At 45.9% G+C, this 18,507-nt stretch overlaps 1 protein-coding gene across 7 annotated transcripts in view; it reads right to left on the bottom strand.

The window, feature by feature from the left end:
- Window positions 1–293: 293 nt before the first annotated feature.
- Window positions 294–18,507, bottom strand: part of SMIM35 (small integral membrane protein 35) — a 428,495-nt gene continuing 410,281 nt past the window's right edge. For 6 of the 7 annotated variants that reach the window (XM_086957018.1, XM_086957017.1, XM_086957014.1 and 3 more), the window contains one exon: window positions 294–3,932. The gene's annotated coding sequence lies outside the window, so the exon portion shown is untranslated. The remainder of the gene's footprint in view (window positions 3,933–18,507) is intronic. The other variant, XM_086957019.1, reaches the window with a different exon arrangement.

Here is an 18,507-nt window from a genome sequence, read left to right as displayed (position 1 = left end):
AAGCCATTCATATAGCTTAGGGGGCTTGAAATAGTCAGAATTGTCACACTTATAGGAGTGTGATTGTTAGTAGTTGTGTTGTTACTATCACTGGCTGTATAGCACGGGCAAAGTGTGGTTGAAGGTGCAGTGGCCTCTTGACCTGAGCCCTGGCACTGATTTTGCTACAAATTAAGCTCTGCCTTCCAGCCTGCCGGGGAAACGCCTGATGCCCACTATGGGCATTCCGGCTCTGGTCCAAACCTCCCTCTGTTTGTATGTTTCAGAGACTGCAGTTAGGGCAAGAGACAAGAGTGCTCTGACAGCGCTTTTATTTGCTGTTATTCACAACAGCGGCAAGTAACAGTGACGTTGAGCCCAGAATGAACGTTGGAAAAACATCAGAATTTTTAAAAAACGAAATCAAAATTATCCAAAAATCTACACCACTCAAAAGGAAACCACTACATGGCTTCAAGACATGACTAGTGAAAAAACGGAAGCAGTTGCCAGAGTTGGGTTTATTTCTCAAATCATTAAGCATCCTCAAAAGCTTTGGAGGGAGTTACTTTGTACTCTAAGGATCCATTAGCTGACTTTGTCCACTTTCGTGCTCAGAACACCGGACAGACTCACACGGCAAAGTATCACACAAACACATTTTTCAAGGTTTTGCTAATGCCCAACTAGTTCAGCAATTATGAACTGTATAGGACATGTTTTTGCCTTAAAGTAATTCGACTTTTTGTCACTATGGACCTGATTACAAGTTGTGGCATTATTTATTGCCCCTGATAAACTACAATACCATGGGATACATTTATCAGGTGCAATAAATTATACCTATTATGAGTTTATGGGGAATAACTTGCAGATTTTGGTGTTTGACGCACCAAAAACCACATGACATGATAAATACCGTATGTATTACCCCTGTTAAATTTCAGCAAGCTTTGGCCTGCCAAAGTTTAACTAATGTTTGGTTATTTAACACATCCCATATTTGTGGGCTGGGTTAAATAAAACAAAATTCGTAATTCCGTCACATGTGCAAATGGGTGGGGGGGTATCCCAATCAATTGTAATAAGGCCTTCGTTTCGTATGATTTACACATCTGCATTACTGGACCAACCTTATCTGTAACATCAGAATTATTGCAAGCAGATTGGTAGAAATTGAAGAATAACTGTAGGGAAACTAACCCTGGGCGTAGTTTGAGTAGTAGCGCTATGCGTAGCTACGTGAAGTGCACTTCGCACTACGCAGGCTATGCGTAGATACGCGAACTGCGTAGTGCGGTAGGGAAATGCTGTTCGCACTGATTGCACAATGCCGGATGCTTGTCTGCACTGTGCAATCATTGCAAATGGCATCTTGCACAGTGCAAGCGGCCGTTTTCTGCCGCTCGAGTAGATTTGTACTCGAGCAGCAGCTTTCTCAACGTGGACTGGTAGTTTCTCATCTCGAGCATACGCGACCACTCGCAATGAGAAACCTTACCTTCCCGCATTGAGAATCTCGCTGGGAGGTTTATTTTCAACGCTCGCGATTGGCAACTTGATGTTACTGATCGCGAACAAGGAAAAAGTCTCACCGGGATGTTGATTTTGCTTGCTCGTGGTCGCAAACTTGACGTTGAGGACCGTGAGCAAAGAAAAAATGCTCGCTATGCATTTTGGCACTGTGCTGCGTGCAATTCACATAGTGCGTAGTACCGCAAACTACGCACGCTTCACAAGCGTAGCGTAGTACTGAGCCCAGGGTTAAGGAAAACATAAAGACAAAACTGTCATTAGGAAAATGGTCACTGATACGCATCATTAACATCTCAGGTGTGAGATCCCATCTTGTTAAACACACTGCAGAATCAGTTCATTTTACATTTCCATCAGTTCTTGCTCAGTTACTTTGCATGGTGAGTGTGGTTCTCTTTTTTTCGGAGTTACCAAGGCTGCTTTCCATTCCTGTTTGCTCAGCACCATATTACTTCTACTTGTTATCTCCTGTGTCTTCCTTTATCCAGTTGTCTCTTATTGGTTGTAATATCTGGTCCATAATTTTTTGTGTGCCCTTTTTGGTTCCGGGGACGGCAGATAGCACCTGGGTTGCGTGTTCAGCTGCGTCACAGTTTGTTATTTCTGGGAGGTCTTGCTGCAGAATGCAGAGAAGCCATTGTCAAGAAAACTAAGTAGTTCAAGGGCAAGGGATCAACCTCCCTAGAGGAAAGTCTGGGTCTCCTACACCATGGCAATGGAGACTCTACTACAGAGGGAACAAGTGTCTTGTGTCGGAAAAGGCAGTTAGTAGCAGTATGTAGAGTGGACTCTTTTATAAGTGAGACAGGTCCACAGATTAGCTTCAGTATAATTTCTTTTCGATTTGATACACTGAAGAGATGTTGAGTGCCTCCTCCTGGATTGAGTAGCATAGTTCCTCCACGTCCACGGAGATCAACTTATTTCGACATGCGCTGGAGGACACCATTAGAAAAAAGCAGAAGGTGCTCTTCTTTACTGTGCTTCACATGAGGTTTCTGTCAGAGCCAAGATCAGACACAAAGATTACTGGGTGGCTTAGAAGGGCAATAGTACAGACAGTGAAAACAATCAGCATAGTCAAGAGATGTTTCATTGACAAGGTTTTTCTCATGTCCGCTGTGCTCAACGCACATATATGAAGTTGACAAATTCAGGAATGGAAGATCCCATCCCCAACCACCTTCTAGTTGCTGAAAAGCTGTGGCTGTCTGACCCAAATACAGTGAGTACTGAAGAATGTAAGAAGGGTGGGATAATCCAAAATCCAAATAGTGTTGGTAACCTTTTTAACCGCATCGCTGCTGCGGCGATTTTTGCGCTGTGCGGCAATTTTAAAATTACTGCGATACATGACGAGCTCAGCTCGTCATCAGCACACGCCACCCGTGGGTGATGACGAGCTCAGCTCGTCATCAGCATCGAAGGGGTTAAAAATAGCATTTGCTATCACAGTTTGAAAGCTTTGCAATTTAACCCTGTCACCAGCAGCAAATTCTTGAACCTAATGATATGTTATGCCAACTTTGTGGGTCAATTTTCTGAAAATATGGATTTTTCATCCTTATAATGAACACCTGTATTAATTGCTGAGTGGGGGAACACCTAACACTCATATACCTTGATCTCATACAGACTATGCTGTGTTCAGGATTTCCTGGGTTGTTGACTTGGTAATGGGTCAAGTTGACATTAGTTTATACCCCCACCTTCAATATGCCCCCATCTTCCAATATAATACAAAGTACAGATAAGGTGGAAAGAGCTCCCCTGATAGACCCTAACTCTCTGGGGAACGCAGTAGCCCCTGAAAGCTTCCTTTTTCCAATGGAAGATGGGAAGGAGTGGCTGCGGTACTGATGGTAAACGTGCAGGCCTGGGCAACAAGACCCTGTAGACCTAAATTTCAAAGGCTAAGCCAGAGGTTTTCAAACTTTTTTGTGCCAAGTCCCCCTTAAATAAAATACATTTTCAAGTATCTATTACCTCCCAAACCTTAGGATGGAGAAGGGGGACAGAAGTCACAGGGCAGGAGGACCCGGGGCTTACTAAATCAATTCAGAAATATGCAATGTTCCATCCAGAAGCAGATCTTAGAGCTGCTTTAGAAAGTTAAGGGATAGTTGTCAAGCAATCCCAACATAAATATCGTTCCATAAATCGTGGACCATAGGAAACACTCAGGTTCTCAAAGTCAACGAGGGTGGAAAGTGATGGAGGAATGATTGTCAGCGTGACAGCCAGAGGTGTAGCAGGTGCTGGAGGGAGTGGATATCCTACAGGCGGATATGAAGCAGTCTCAAAGGTGCTGGAGGAAGACCCGTCATCACCATTGAAGACGATGACGCCGGTGATGGTGCAGGAGCTCGAACATTCAGTCCAGTATTTGGAATATCCGATGCTCACAGGTCCTGCATCTTGTGTAAAAAGAAAAGCCATAGTAAGCAAGTACATTTTTACTATTCAATTATATCAATGGCTAAAACATTTACAGATCTTTCCCTTTTTGGAGAAAAACTTGAGACGTAGACCCACCAAACTGACATCCGTTAGAAACTGGTGCCACATCAGTTTGTCTGAACTGGGTACGTACCTGATGAATAAGCCTGTCATATCTTGTATCGAAGGATCCCTAATCCTTCTGAAGTCTGGGCTCAATCCGAGATTTAATGCTGTTGGGTGCAGTTCCCTCACTATTTTTAGACAGCGGACAGCTTAACCAAAGTGAGCAGTAGCCATGTTTGAATTCACCACTAAAATTGAGCATAGGCAGTCACAGAAACATGCATTTCCATACATTTTCATTGATGCTTAATGATGGTATTTAATCCCTTCTGTCAATGTTCAATGCGCTGTTTATCTTTAAGAAGGGCACAGGAGATTTTGTTGTAGACAGCTCTTAATTGCATAGGCAACTACGCTCCTGTCTGAACTGGTTCCAGGCTCCTGGGGCACACAGGGGCTACTAGGTCTAAATTGACAACGTCCTGCCATGTTCCTTCTGGGACACTGATAACTGAGCACCAATTACATCCCTTTAGCAATAGACCTTCATGGTAGTAAGGTGATGAGTTAAACTTTTAATCAGGGAGGTTAAGAGGGGGTTAAGAGTCATATGATGAAGTCCCATGATCAGGGCTTTAAGCCAGGCAACGTTTGTGCCTGCCCCTATCAGGATTTTTTTTCATGTCTTAACATTACTGGCAAAAACACAGATGGATTTCACATTAATGACTGTAAAACATTGTAAGGTAATTAGGGGCTTTTATGACCGCCTTGCAACACAATTGCACTGCCGTTGCATCACATTTCGTGATGCAGTGGCAGCATGAACAATGTGCCACGTTGCTGCATATTTACAAGGTGACGCATCTAGGCAGATGCGTCACCTTGTAAAGCCATTCGTCACGTTATGCCTGCACCAGGTATAATGTATGCAGGGTGAGCGTTCCGAGGCAACAAATCCTAGTAGGAGTGTCGCAGTGAAATCTATGAGATTTCTCTGCGACACTTCTAGGACGCCATTGCGTCAAAAACGTACGCCTGGCAGGCGTAAGAGTGACGCAGTGCATTAAAGATGGGCTTCCACCACGCATTGCTGGAGTTACGTCACGCTTCTGACCCAACTCCAGCAATGTGTCGGTTTTGTACAGATAGATAGGTCAGAAATACGACGTATCCGTCATTCCCTGCAACATGATGAGCCGTACAATAAATACCCCACATCCATCATGTCACAAGGAGGGTGCAGTGAAAACTGTTGCATTGCTGTTTTCACGCAGCGATGCAACAGTTTCTATAAATAACTAAAACTATGTGAAAACAGTGATGCAACAGTTTTCACTTCGCCCTCCTTGCGACATGATGTATGTGTTGTACTTAATGTATGGCGCATCATGTCGCAAGGAATGACACATATGTCATATTTCTGACATATCTGCCGGCGCAAAACTGACGCATTGCTGGAGTTGTGTCAGAAACGTGACACAACTCCAGCAATGCATAGTGGAGGCCTATCTTTAATGCACTGCGTCACTCTTACACCTGCCATGAGGCAGGCGTAAGATTTTGAAGCAATGGCGTATTAGAAGTGTTGCAGTGAAATCTTGTCCTACAGGACTTTGTTTCATGGGAACACCCAGCCGGCATACATTATACCTGACGCAGGGATAATGTGACGCAGGACTTTACAAGGTGACGCATCTGCCTAGACACATTGCCTTGTAAATATGCCACAATGTGGTGCATTGTTTACGCCACCCCTGCATCACTGAAAGAGACACAACAATGGTGCAAAATTGTCGCAAGTGGCTCATAAATAAGCCTCTAAGGGCCACATGTAGGAGCCTTAATACCGTTCGGAAACGGCCGATTTCGTCCGTATCTGACCGGTATTTGGCTTTTGAGATGTAGGGGGCATTTTATTTACAGAATCGGTATATTTACCGATTCAGTAAATATACAGAATCGGTAAAATACCGAATCGGTAAATTTACCAATTCTGTAAATCAAGATGTAGGTGGCACTGTAATCAGTGCCACGGGCCCTTACCGAATCGTTATTTACCATGGAATACTATTCCATGGTAAATAACGAATTCCAGTGTACATGCACATCTGTGCATGTACACCTGTGCCATGTGGCACACAGACATGCCCTAAGGGCATGTCTGTGTGTCAAATGGCACACAAGCCAGAAACAGGGGTGCAACAGGGTGTCAAAGTGACACCCTGTCACCCTTGCAAAATCGGTAATTTTACCGATTCTGTAATTACAGAATCGGTATTTGCTATTGATTCCTATGGGCTTCAAGGCCCATATGAATCAATGGCAAATACCGATTCTGTAATTACAGAATCGGTAATTACCGAATCATACAGATTCAGTATTTTTACCGATTATTTTACCTACATAGCAATTACCGAATAGTGAATACCGAATCTGTAAAATTCGGTATTTACCATTCGGTAAATTGCTATTACCTACATCTAGGCCTAAATGTTTTACTACAACTTGCATTCCTTAATCCACATTTTACTACATCTTGCACTTCCTTAGAACATTTCCTTTTTTCATGATGTGTTTCTATAGTTTTTCTTCATGTAACATACTCTTGTGTAGTGAGTGCACATGGTGTCTCTGTGAGGAGTTTGAGTGAGCTCAGGTTGCAGGGGGGTGTTTATGATGGTTGTGAGAAGTTGGCCTGATATGTGATGTTTCCAATTCTGGCACCACCTTGTATCAGTCCAAACAATCCCTTATTGAAAGATTGCTTCTCACTCGGACAAAGAGGGTCAGAGCGGGTGCTCCTTTTCAGAGGAGCAGGTGCAAGTCTGGAGCAACCAGAATCACAAGTCGTATTTCAAGTTTCGTCGGCACAGGGGCCACAAGCCAGCTGGCAAGTGACCAGGCCAACGCGTTGAGCAAAAGAAAGCAGAAGGGCCCCACGCAGCACTCGTCGAGTGTAGAGGGGTGAGCTTCGGTGCAAAAGTGACTCAGGGCTGGGGCTTCTCAAACTCCGGTGTACAGCTTCGAGGGTCACTCGTGGGCTGCACGGTCAGCGTCTCGTGGTCTTTTCAAGATGGCGTGTGTGAGAAGTTGGCCTGATATATGATGTTTCCAATTCTGGAACCACCTTGTATCAGTCCAAACAATCCCTTATGGTGTCTGGTTGTAAGTCAACCTTATTAGACAAGCTATCCTAGTGGTAGCATGGACTAAGCAGCCTTAAAGGCTAAACTCAAGAGGTCGTGTTAAGCGAGCTGTTTTACCAATCACAATACTGTAATATCAAATGAAAGGACACCACACAAGTATATATTATAAAAATATATGTATTTATTACTAGAATAATCCCCAGTACTCTTTATGAGCAAAGGGGCACAAGCGTTAAATCAAAAGCACAGTATAACATATGAAAGTTGCACAATTATGGATGAGGGCGGGTGGCAACTCAAACCATATATTAAGAAAGTTGTATAAGAGATACCAATCGAACAGTGGTTAGGCCTAGGGCCTAGGGAATCGCGAGGAGCAGTCGGGACAAGCAATGCTGAAGTCGGGAAAAGCCCGCGGGATTCGGTTGCAGCGCTTAAAGCACACGCATGCACCAATGCAAAGTCAATGGTGCGTAAAAGTTACACAAATAGAGTTTAAGGATACTTCCGCTGAACCTAGAAGGACAAAACTTTAGACACAGACCCTAGAGGTGTGTACCAGTGTGAGAACACCGGCGTTGCTGAGTTACCTCACCCACAGGAAGTGGGTGCATAGGGTCGAAGTGGCGTCGGGTTTTGTCACGCAGGTTGATGGTGCTTGAAGCTGAAGATGCTGCAGGCGATGTGAAGGAGAAGTGTCCGGTGTGATCCAAGGGTGGATCAGAGTAGTAAAGTACCTGAAAGCAGAGAGGACAGAGTCTGGGTCACTCAGCAGTGACCAGGGTGGAACCAGGACGGAACCAGGCAATGTCGGGCGCAATCAGGTGGTTTTTGAGAAGCTTCTCTCCACTGCCACGTGGGCTCTGGGGCATCTGCAATGTCCAGGAGTGGGTCACGAGCTGTCCCACGCAGGTTCTCCCCGCCGGCGCTGTCGGCTTCAAGATCGGAGTAAACAACACTTGGCAAGAGCAATCCACGCGGGATTGGAAGATTGCTTCTCACTCGGACCAGGAGGGTCAGAGCGGGTGCTCCTTTTCAGAGGAGCAGGTGCAAGTCTGGAGCAACCAGAATCACAAGTCGTATTTTGGTTTTCGTCGGCACAGGGGCCACAAGCCAGCTGGCAAGTGACCAGGCCAACGTGTTGAGCCAAAGGAAGCAGAAGGGCCCCAAGCAGCACTCGTCGAGTGTAAAGGGTTGAGCTTCGGTGCAAAAGTGGCTTAGGGCTGGGGCTTCTCAAACCCCGGTGTACAGCTTCGACGGTCAGGGCCGGTCCTAGGCATGGGCGGTATGGGCAGCTGCCCAGGGCCTCGCGCTCAGGGGGGCCCCCGCAGACCGCAGTGAAAAGTCACAGGGCCGCCGGCCGCCCACATGAACAGGGGCGTAACAAAGGCCCCCGCAGCCCCCTCAGTGCGGGGGGCCTAGCTCTCCTGGGGGCCCCTCACGCTCCCCTGGCAAGCCTCTTCACGAATTAAATGGCCGACTGGCGGCCTCTTAACATAATGGTGCGCACGCACTCCTCGAGGGGCGGGGGGGCGCCAGGGGCCCCTTCACACTCGGCAAGCCTCATGAATTAAATGGCCTCTTAATATAATGGTGCGCATGCACTCCTCGGGGGCCCCGCACCAGGTCTCCCTCGCTCAAGGGGCCCCCCTCACACTACTCTGCAAGCCACAGAGGGCTACAGCTCTTAATTAATTAAATGGTCGCAGTTGCACACGCAAGCAGTGGGAGGGGAGGGGAGGGGGGGGGTCGGTGCGGCCGGGCCTCTGAATCTTTAGGGCCATAATGACTTATCCAGTGACTACGGGTGGCAACAAGACAACCTGCAATATATCTGTGTCTTTGTTTTAATAATATTATTTATATTGAAAAACGTGTTTGTGTTACACGCCAACTCTTCACGCGTTATCCTGCGTGATGTGTAAATAGTGTACTGGTGGGGGCGGGCGGGCAATGAAGTGATTTGCTCAAGCAAGGTCCACACATACACGAAATGGTGCACGGGCCCCGGCCAGGCCGCTGACTGAGGCTCTTTATTAATTAATTTTACACTGTGGTGGGTGGGGGCGCCCATTTGTCTGCTCAGTCTTCAGGGTGGGGCAGGGGCTGATGACCGATGTCATTTGAATTTGTCAGACATGCGCATTGCAATTAAAAGTGCGCTTCGACTTATGAGCCTGAGGTGAGGGAGGCATCCAGGACCCAGCCACGCCTACCACCAGAGACTAAAAAGGACCATCACCGGCCCGGGAATTAATTTAAATTCTTACTAGCCCCTGCTGCCCTGCTAGCTTCTTTGCCCTGCCTCTTGTGCTGCCTCTCAGTCTGAAGCTGCTGGCCAGCCCTCAGGTCAGGTGAGTGAGACTGTCCGAGGCAGGAGAGGGGCCCCCGCGCTCCAGGGCCCCCTCACTTAGCAAGCCTCTTTTACTGTTCATTATGAATTCAATTGTGTGCACGCCCGCCACTCTGCCCCTTACAATAAATTAAATGGTGCGCATGCACGCCTGGGCCCCGGCTGGGCCTCAGAGGCACTTCATAAATTAAATGGTGCGCACGCATGGAAGAGGCTGTTCGAGGACGACCCAGGTTGTAAGCACCTCTCAGCACTGCAACTGTGCCCCTGTGTATGTCGTGCGGTCTAACGCGTTGGTAAATATATAGAAATACATATTCCTGAAAAGCAATCGCCATATGTTTGTTTGCAGATCTGTTTAAAACGTCGTTTGTTGGAATTAATTGGGACATAAATGTGAAAACAAATGCAGTTGTTTTCAATGACTTAAGAAAGGAGGCAGTTTATTTTACACATTTCTCACCACCTGCATGCAGGTGGTAAACAACTATTGCATTAAATCAGTCACTAGTGTGGAGAGACTACTGTGCATGTAACTCCTTGCCTGCTGAAGCGTCGCCTGTTTGCATTTCTGCTATTTTTTCAAGTGACAGAGACCGAGTCAGTGGAGTGAAATCACGTGTTGTGAAGACCCTATGTAACACTTCGGCCTTGTGTTGTGCCTCTAAAAGACCAATACTAAAAGACTGGGAGGGACAGTCATCTGTTCAGCCTGGCAATTAGATTCTCTGCGCCCAACCCCACATCTGGCTATAGAAAACAAACTAAGACAGCTTGTCTGCAGTCACAGTGCAGAGAATAATTCTGACAAATGGGTGCTAACATTTGACTTTGAAAAATAGGGTTTGCAGAGCCACTACACTTTGTTATTAAGATAATGCTGAAGCGTAGTCCATTTGCATTTCTGCCATTTTTTTCATGGCTCGAGCACATTATGTGTTAATTTACTCTCCATATGGCAGGCCCGTGATCGGCAGCTGCCTGCAGCCAGTGGGGTGCCAGTCCGATCATGACTCAGAAGTTCTGCATTGGCATGGCTGCAGGCGTGGCTCCTGGTAGAGGCCCAGGCTGTGACAAGCGTGTGTGTTTACATTCTGGCCACCTTAAGTTTCTGTCTCAAAACTACATGAGGGTAATTTTAACAGGTTCTGACAATTTTGGCTATGTTGTATGGGTGATTATTGAGCCGGCATCAGCCTGTGAGGATAATGGAAAATGGTGCTCAGCCTGTCTGCCTGCGAGTCAGCTGACTGACACTGTGTGACAGGCAGCTGAGATACCTGGATCCCTGTGTAACTTGTCTTCTTCATGTTGAAGCCTCACACATCCTTCCTGTTAGGCCGGGGGTCCCACGTTACATGGATAGAGAGAGGCCCTGGAGTCCTGATGTTCTCCTGATTGATTGCTGGCAGATAGGGGGCCATAGGCTGGCAATGATTTCTGGTGCTTTGCTGTAGTTTTACCATTTTGTTGGAGTTTCTTGTTGCTCAAATCTGTATAATTTCAGATATTTTTGTTTCTCTGTCTTCATTGCTTCATTCTGCTCGCGAGAAACTGTCACTCATAGTCATTGAAATGTCACTCATAATTATACTGAAATTATGAAAATGTCACACATAGCAATTTTAAATCTTGGCAACTATGCGTAAGACATCACTTTGCGTGCATGTCACAGAAGAGGTACGCAGTAGGCAGTTGTGTGTCCGATGGGTGCTATTGTTCTTTGAGTTGAAAGGCACAAGTTTCGCTATGGGGGCTCCGATAGATAGGGAGCTGAAAAAGGTAACATGCAATTATATAACTCTATATTTTAGTTTCAGGTTCAAATGGCCGAAAGTACATTCAATCCTAAGTACCAAGACTGTAGCTTGATCCAGGCACAATATCACTTGTATGTACCTTTATACCCGAACCAAGAAGATATGCCTGCATATTATAACCAAAACTCCAGTGTGCCATACGTAAAACCCAGTGACAAAGGACACAGGCCATATTATTTGCTAAGCCCTCCCCATCATTCAATCAAAAAGCATCTCCTTGTGCCCCACATGTCTGTATGTATATCCACCCCATGCCCCTCTATTCCCTGTTGTGCCTGAATGAAAGGCACATGACCTAACACTGATGAAGCCATTCATCAGTGACAGCTCTCAGCTACTCACACTCACGCATGTTGGACAGTGTGTAACTGCGAAGGTTACGGCAGCTATGCCCCTCTGCCTTATAATTGTGCTGTAATGCTTAAAGGATAGACATGCCTATGTTCCTTGCATCTTGTTGTAAATAGAATTAAGTAAGCAGGCAGGACACGTCTTCTTGCAGTTAGGTTGTATTTATTAAGTTACTAAGAATAAGTTAAGAAGTTAAGACACAGAGCAGTAGTTCCCCACAGCTGACCAGACCAACTGCCAGGGCTAGAATACGAACACTCCAGATGGAACACAGCTAGGTAAGAAGATAGGAACACAGAGAAAGGACTAAGGAAGAAGAAGCCATAGAAAGCTAAGTATGAATTTACAACACATCTTCCCCCCGACAAATAACACATATGAAAACCTCAAACACGTAAGAAGATAAAGCATGGAAAACAGAGAAGAAAACGCATAACACTAAGGAGGTCAAAGACCTCAAGAACTTCCAGAACAGGGAGAGAAGAATCAGGATCAAAAAGTGAAATAAGATGAAGATCACTATAACCACCTTCCCCCCTTCAACAGACAAAAATGAAGAGTCAGATCACACTCTACTTTCTATCAATGTGGCCACCAAAGACAGAAAAAGAAAGTTCACTTTCCCAAACAAAAATTGTCCATCGCAGATATTCGCTGCAAAGAAGATACAACAGTTCTGGAAGGATACCCCCGAAGAAAATATGGATCTTGACTTCTTTCAGACCAAAAAGTTGGTTCAGAACCAGGTGTGCAGGTTCTGGGTCTATCCTTCGGGTTAAGAGCCTCAGATTGTTTTTAGGCTTCCAAAATCCTTAAATTTCATTACACAGACTCTAGACTTTCATTTACCACGGTCATGAACCCTGCCGGAGTTGAACCTCACTTCATTCTCTCCTGGTACAGGTTGTGGGAGTCTTGTCCACCACCGGTCCTCGGACGACGTCTGTCCACTCCCGGTACTCCTACCCCGGTCCTGGGACATCCTATGTCCTCTCCCGGTACTTTCCAGTACAGAGACTCTCCTGTCCCCACCCATCTCTTGGTTTAACGGGTCCTGGAATTTTATTTGTCCTCTACCAGTCTAGGGACATCTTCTTGTCCCCACCCAACTCTTGGTTTGGCGGGTCCTGGAATTTGCTTCACTCTCGTCTAGGGACATCTTCTTGTCCCCACCCAACTCTTGGTTTGGCGGGTCCTGGAATTTGCTTCACTCTCTACCAGTACAGGGACATTTCTCTGTCCCCACCCATTCCTAAGTTAAATGGGTCCTGGAAATCACTTTTTTCGTCTCTCCTTTGCTCTTTTTAGAACCTTCTCATGGTTCAGCGGGTACTGAAAATCACTTTTCCTCTTTCAGTCCACTGTGTTTTAAAGAACAATTGCCTCCTTAGACAACACCTTGAATCCACAGTTTTTAACTGTTGGACAGAAACATCCCTTCTTATCGAATCAGGACTGATTCTCTTTTTTCCCTTGTACAAGAAACTCTTCCAGGTCTGTCTTTGAGCTCCTCTCTGTGAAACGCTGGAATCAAAATAGATACTGTTGTGATACTGAGCTAAACGCACAAATCATGAAGGCTTTCCTACAGTATTGTACTTCTTTGTTACACTTCACTTGTACTGCATAAGATTCTTGAACCTTCCCACATTTCAACATTTCAAGTCGAATTGTTCATTACTGAAGACAAGCCATCCAAATTACCTAAAAAGTCCACAAGGTGGCAGTGTTAACAAAGGATTAAGAAGCTTACTTTTCTCTCGTTCGTGCTTCCCTGTGACACTTCAAGATTTGACAGGTCTCTTTGTTCAAAATGAATTACTGTGCTCAGTGCGGCAGAAACTGCAGATACTTGAGATATCTTTGCCTGTCAACGGGCGTGTGAAATTTCCTTTCACACGTTCAGTTCAAACTGTCACATGCGTGTAAATGAGGAAAACAAAGCGAAATGACCAAAAAAACAAACGTGCAGCTGATTAGAAGCGCTTGCGATTCTCTCACCAGATAATGTCCGGTAACACAAATGCGCTCGTTCTCTTCGTAGACCTGGCGCTGGCAGAGCAGGCTTGTAATGGCGCTTATAATGGCAAAGGGAAAGTTATACGCCATGCGCTTGGCGTCATGCGTGAAGACGCGCTGAAACGTAAACACGGGCCAAAAGCTAGTGACAAGGCAGACTCCGGCAGCTAGGCAACGAGAAGAACAGAGGAAAGCGTGTGACGTAGGACACGCAGCTTGTCCACCATGAGCTCGGGGAATTCTGATGCGTCATCAGACCAGAGGCAATTTCCCAGTGGAAAGATCTCTCCGAGTAGAAGAACACAGCAGTTGACAGTTGAAGTAAAGTAAGATCGCCCACCAAAGTCTAAGTATGCGCTGTTGCAAAACGACTGTATTTCACTTCAAATTCACTCGTTTTTAATTTTTGTTCCTCACACCATATTTTCTTTGAGAGTCACTCGTATTTAACTTCGTTCCCCACACAGTATTTTCCTTGTAAATCACAGGTCCTTTTAAACTTCCACCCAAGCGTTTTCAATGAGAATCCTCCTTTTTCCAACAAGAATAATAAATGTCTTTTACAAACTTGGTTTCATTTCAACACGTTTCTGATATCAAATACTTGAAGGCTAATGCAAAGCTTGTAGCAAATGGGGAATACTTCTGGATTGTCACAATTTCCTAGTCTTAAGGATGTCTTCTAGAATAGTTAAAATTACTTTTAAATAATTGCTGCAGGGGCACAGTCTCTTATCACATTTTCACGTTACTCACAGTTGCTAATAGTAATTTTCACGCGTTACTCAAGATTGACTTGCAGCTTGACTTGATGATTTTCTTGTAACTTGTGCTTGCTTTTTCCACGCGTTTTACAGTACTAACATGCGACTTCTTAGTTGATTTTCCTTGAAATTTGCGTTTAGACCTCTCCTCTTGTTTCTTGTCGCAGTTAGATGGGTTCTTTTTGGTGAGGTACTGCTCTGGTCTTCCTGGTCTTTTCCTTCGGTCTGCCTCTGGTCTGGTCAGCTTCAAGCGTCGCCAAATGTTGTAAATAGAATTAAGTAAGCAGGCAGGACACGTCTTCTTGTAGTTAGGTTGTATTTATTAAGTTACTAAGAATAAGTTAAGAAGTTAAGACACAGAGCAGTAGTTCCCCACAGCTGACCAGACCAACTGCCAGGGCTAGAATACGAACACTCCAGATGGAACACAGCTAGGTAAGAAGATAGGAACACAGAGAAAGGACTAAGGAAGAAGAAGCCATAGAAAGCTAAGTATGAATTTACAACACATCTCTGTTCCGAAGCAGAGAGTCGGTTGCAATCTGGCGTGCAGGTATCCCAGACAAACTTTACTTTATCTTTGCCCGAAGAGCAGCCCTCTGGGCCAAACGTGTTTCTGTTCCTATTCTTGAACAGGACCCCTATTTGGTAGAGTAATTTAACTGAGAAGGAGACCATGTTCCTTGGCTTACAAACAGAACATAATGGGGACTTATATGCAGGGCTTTCAGTGGACCAGGTCTTGCCAGTGCATAGCAATGGCAGTTCTTATATGCAGGTGCCAAGTCGGGTCTCCCTTTTTGCACTCACCATGAAAAAAATACATCTTACCTCTGCAGCAGTACCACCCATTATTGCCTTTGATGTAACTTCACAGAGACTCATTATAGTTCTTTCCCAGCCCTACTATTTCATAACTGAAACATTTTTTAGTAACTTTTGATCCGTTTGAGCTATAAACAATTTATTAGTAAAAATAATCAGATTATGCAGCAGATGATGTATTATGTGGCAAATATGCATACTGGGAGTTGTAGTTTCACACTGTCCAATAAAGGTTGGGCTTTGCAAGAGCTAAAAGGAGGGGGAAAAAAGCCACTGTTCAACTCTGGTCCATTTGTGTTAGCAAGCGGCTAATTTCTTGAACAAGTTTATAAATGGTGGACGTATGATCATATGGGCAACTGCTGTTTTCCACGATCAGCCCCTTACCATAACTAACTTTCCATTCCATCTAACTAACAACACTGCCATGAGCAAGCTAAGTATGTCTGTTTGTAATGCACACTTGTATATGGCTAGAAATACAATTGTTAAGTGTGGAACCTTATGATATTTTGGACTATTAAACCATATATACTTGGTGGGAGTGATGCCATTTAATAGTACCGCACTCGAGAGGCCAGTGGGGTGGGAATGGTGACAGGTGAACCAGGCCCTAAAGGCTAGCCCGACAGTGCATTGGTTGTTTTTTTTTTGGCTGTTTGTAGGCCGATTTTATTTGCTGGTGGGCTGTGCCAATACTTGTCTGTGGTTTTTTGGCTATTTGCGGACTGATTTTATTGGCTGGTGAGCTGGTTTTTATTGTTAATTTATCTGATATTACTACAAACATTGCTGCAAGTCCAACTAATCATTAAAGCAGCAGGCAAGTGTTACACTCATGGATATTTGCTCACCTGTTTTCCATCCCCTCTACTTTTTGTCCAGGTTACTGATATCCACATTAGTTTGCTTCAGTGATGCCAAATAAGATCAATAGTGCTGCGAAGTCACTTTCTGTCATGTCACTTCTTGTGACGCAATATGCAATTAGAGGGGCCTCACATCTTCCCTTTCGCCCAGGGCCTCAGAAGGCCTAGGACCGGCACTGTCGACGGTCATTCGTGGGCTGCACGGTCAGCGTCTCGTGGTCTTTTCAAGATGGCGTGTCCCACGCTTCCGGTCGCCTCCACGGTTCTCAACTCTGCAGGGACTGTGGATTGGGCTGTAAGAAGGCAGGCAAGCTTGGTCTTGTTGATCTCTGTTGCTCGAGTTCCAGCGGAACGGCAACAAAGCAGACGTTGAGGTGCTGGATGGTACCTGTTTGCACAGGGTGGTCACTCCTTAACCACAAGGGAGATTCTTCAGTCTTCTACGTCGAGTAGGATGTCGAAGGGTCCAGAGTTTCATTTCAAATGTTTCATCAGGATAATCTGAGTGCGTTGGCACTGCTCTCCTTCTTATACCAATCTAGGGGGCTGGATTACCTGCTAGGTCCCCTCCTATGGGTGGGACTCAGGAAGGGGGTAAATACACCCCTTTCCCTTTGATCCAGGCCGCGCTGGGACTGGGGCTGGTGTGCCCCAGAACCGGTTTGGCCGGATTATGCAAGGGGCAGCCTTGTGCTCCCCAGGCAGTGTCTGGTTTCTTTCAAACCTCCCTGCTACAATCCACTATCTCCTGTCTGGGGTGGTGTGACACCTCCCCGCGACAGGAAAGCCTTTGTCCAGGCCTCCTCGGCTGAGTTTCGGTCAGCAGCAGGAGGCCAGACTTGTGTCTGTGGCAGAAGCATCCATTTTGCGGATCTGAGGCTCTTTTAAAAATCAACCGCGTTTCAGTAAAGTAACATGTCGTCTCCCTCTAGAGGGGTGGAATGCTACCCCCGTCGCCAGGACTGGCGAGGGGGTAGTATTCCAAATCGTATGACATCTTACACGACATGTTTTGATAAAGCCAAACCAAAGTTAACATATAACCGCGAGGATTATAATGCACTTAATAGTATATGGTATGGCATTATCCCGGAACCGCTTAGGGAGTTGGTCCCGACAGCTGCAGACAGGCTCAGCTCATGCTAGAGCACCATCTCACATAAAACCAAGCACTCTGCCTCAAGGATTGTTAAGGCCTGCCATAGGAGTCACTGATAAGTATATATGTGTCCAGATAGGTTTAGATATAGGCATACTATATCTAAGCAAGGGTAATTACACCACCTTGCCACAGCTGAGTGATCAGCCAGTTGTGTCAATTTTGGATAGCCAGCCAGGGGTGGCAAAAGATATGCTGCAGCCCCTGGTAGGCCTTGGATGCACCTATGCCCTGGGCACATATAGTGCTCTGTACAGGGGCTGATAAGGTGACCCAAGCCAATTTAGTTATGCACCTGGGGTACATGGAATCCATTTTACAGAGAGAGCAGATAGAATGGGGCCCTGAATAGCAAGGAACCAGGCCAACTAAGTCGAAAACCAGCTAAACACAAGGCAAACAAATCTGGGGTAACCATAGTCAGGTAGCTACCTTCCTACAGCGTGCCCCACACTGCTGGTCACCTCCAGGGGTCTCAGCTCTGCAGGGACTGTAGATAGGGCTGTAGGAAGGCAGGAAAGCTTGATCTCGTCGATCTCTGTCACTCGAGTTCCGACGGAACTGCAACAAAGCAGACGTCGAGGTGCTGGATGGTGTCTGTTTGCACAGGGTGGTCACTCCTTGACCACAAGGGAGATTCTTCAGTCTTCTACGTCGAGTAGGATGTCGAAGGGTCCAGAGTTTCGTTTCAAATGTTTCATCAGGATAATCTGAGTGCGTTGACACTGCTCCCATTCTTATACCAATCTAGGGGGCTGGATTACCTGCTAGGTCCCCTCCTATGGGTGGGACCTAGGAAGGGGGTGGATACACCCCTTTCCCTTTGATCCAGGCTGCGCTGGGACTGGGGCTGGTGTGCCCCAGAACCGGTTTGGCCGGATTATGCAAGGGGAAGCCTTGTGCTCCCCAGGCAGTGTCTGGTTTCTTTCAAACCTCCCTGCTACAATCCACTATCTCCAGTCTGGGGTGGTGTAACACCTCCCTGCGACAGGAAAGCCTTTGTCCAGGCCTCCTCGGCTGACTTTCGGTCAGCAGCAGGAGGTCAGACTTGTGTCTGTGGCAGAAGCATCCATTTTGTGGATCTGAGGCTCTTTTAAAAATCAACCACGTTTCAGTAAAGTAACATGTCTTCTCCCTCTAGAAGGGTGGAATGCTATCCCCGTCGACAGGACTGT

Source organism: Lissotriton vulgaris, chromosome 2_1 (genome assembly GCF_964263255.1).
Source record: "Lissotriton vulgaris chromosome 2_1, aLisVul1.2, whole genome shotgun sequence".
In the NCBI taxonomy this organism is placed as follows: domain Eukaryota; kingdom Metazoa; phylum Chordata; class Amphibia; order Caudata; family Salamandridae; genus Lissotriton; species Lissotriton vulgaris.
The sequence above is the reverse complement of the archived record's forward strand: the minus strand, read 5'-3'. Positions and strand labels throughout refer to the sequence as shown.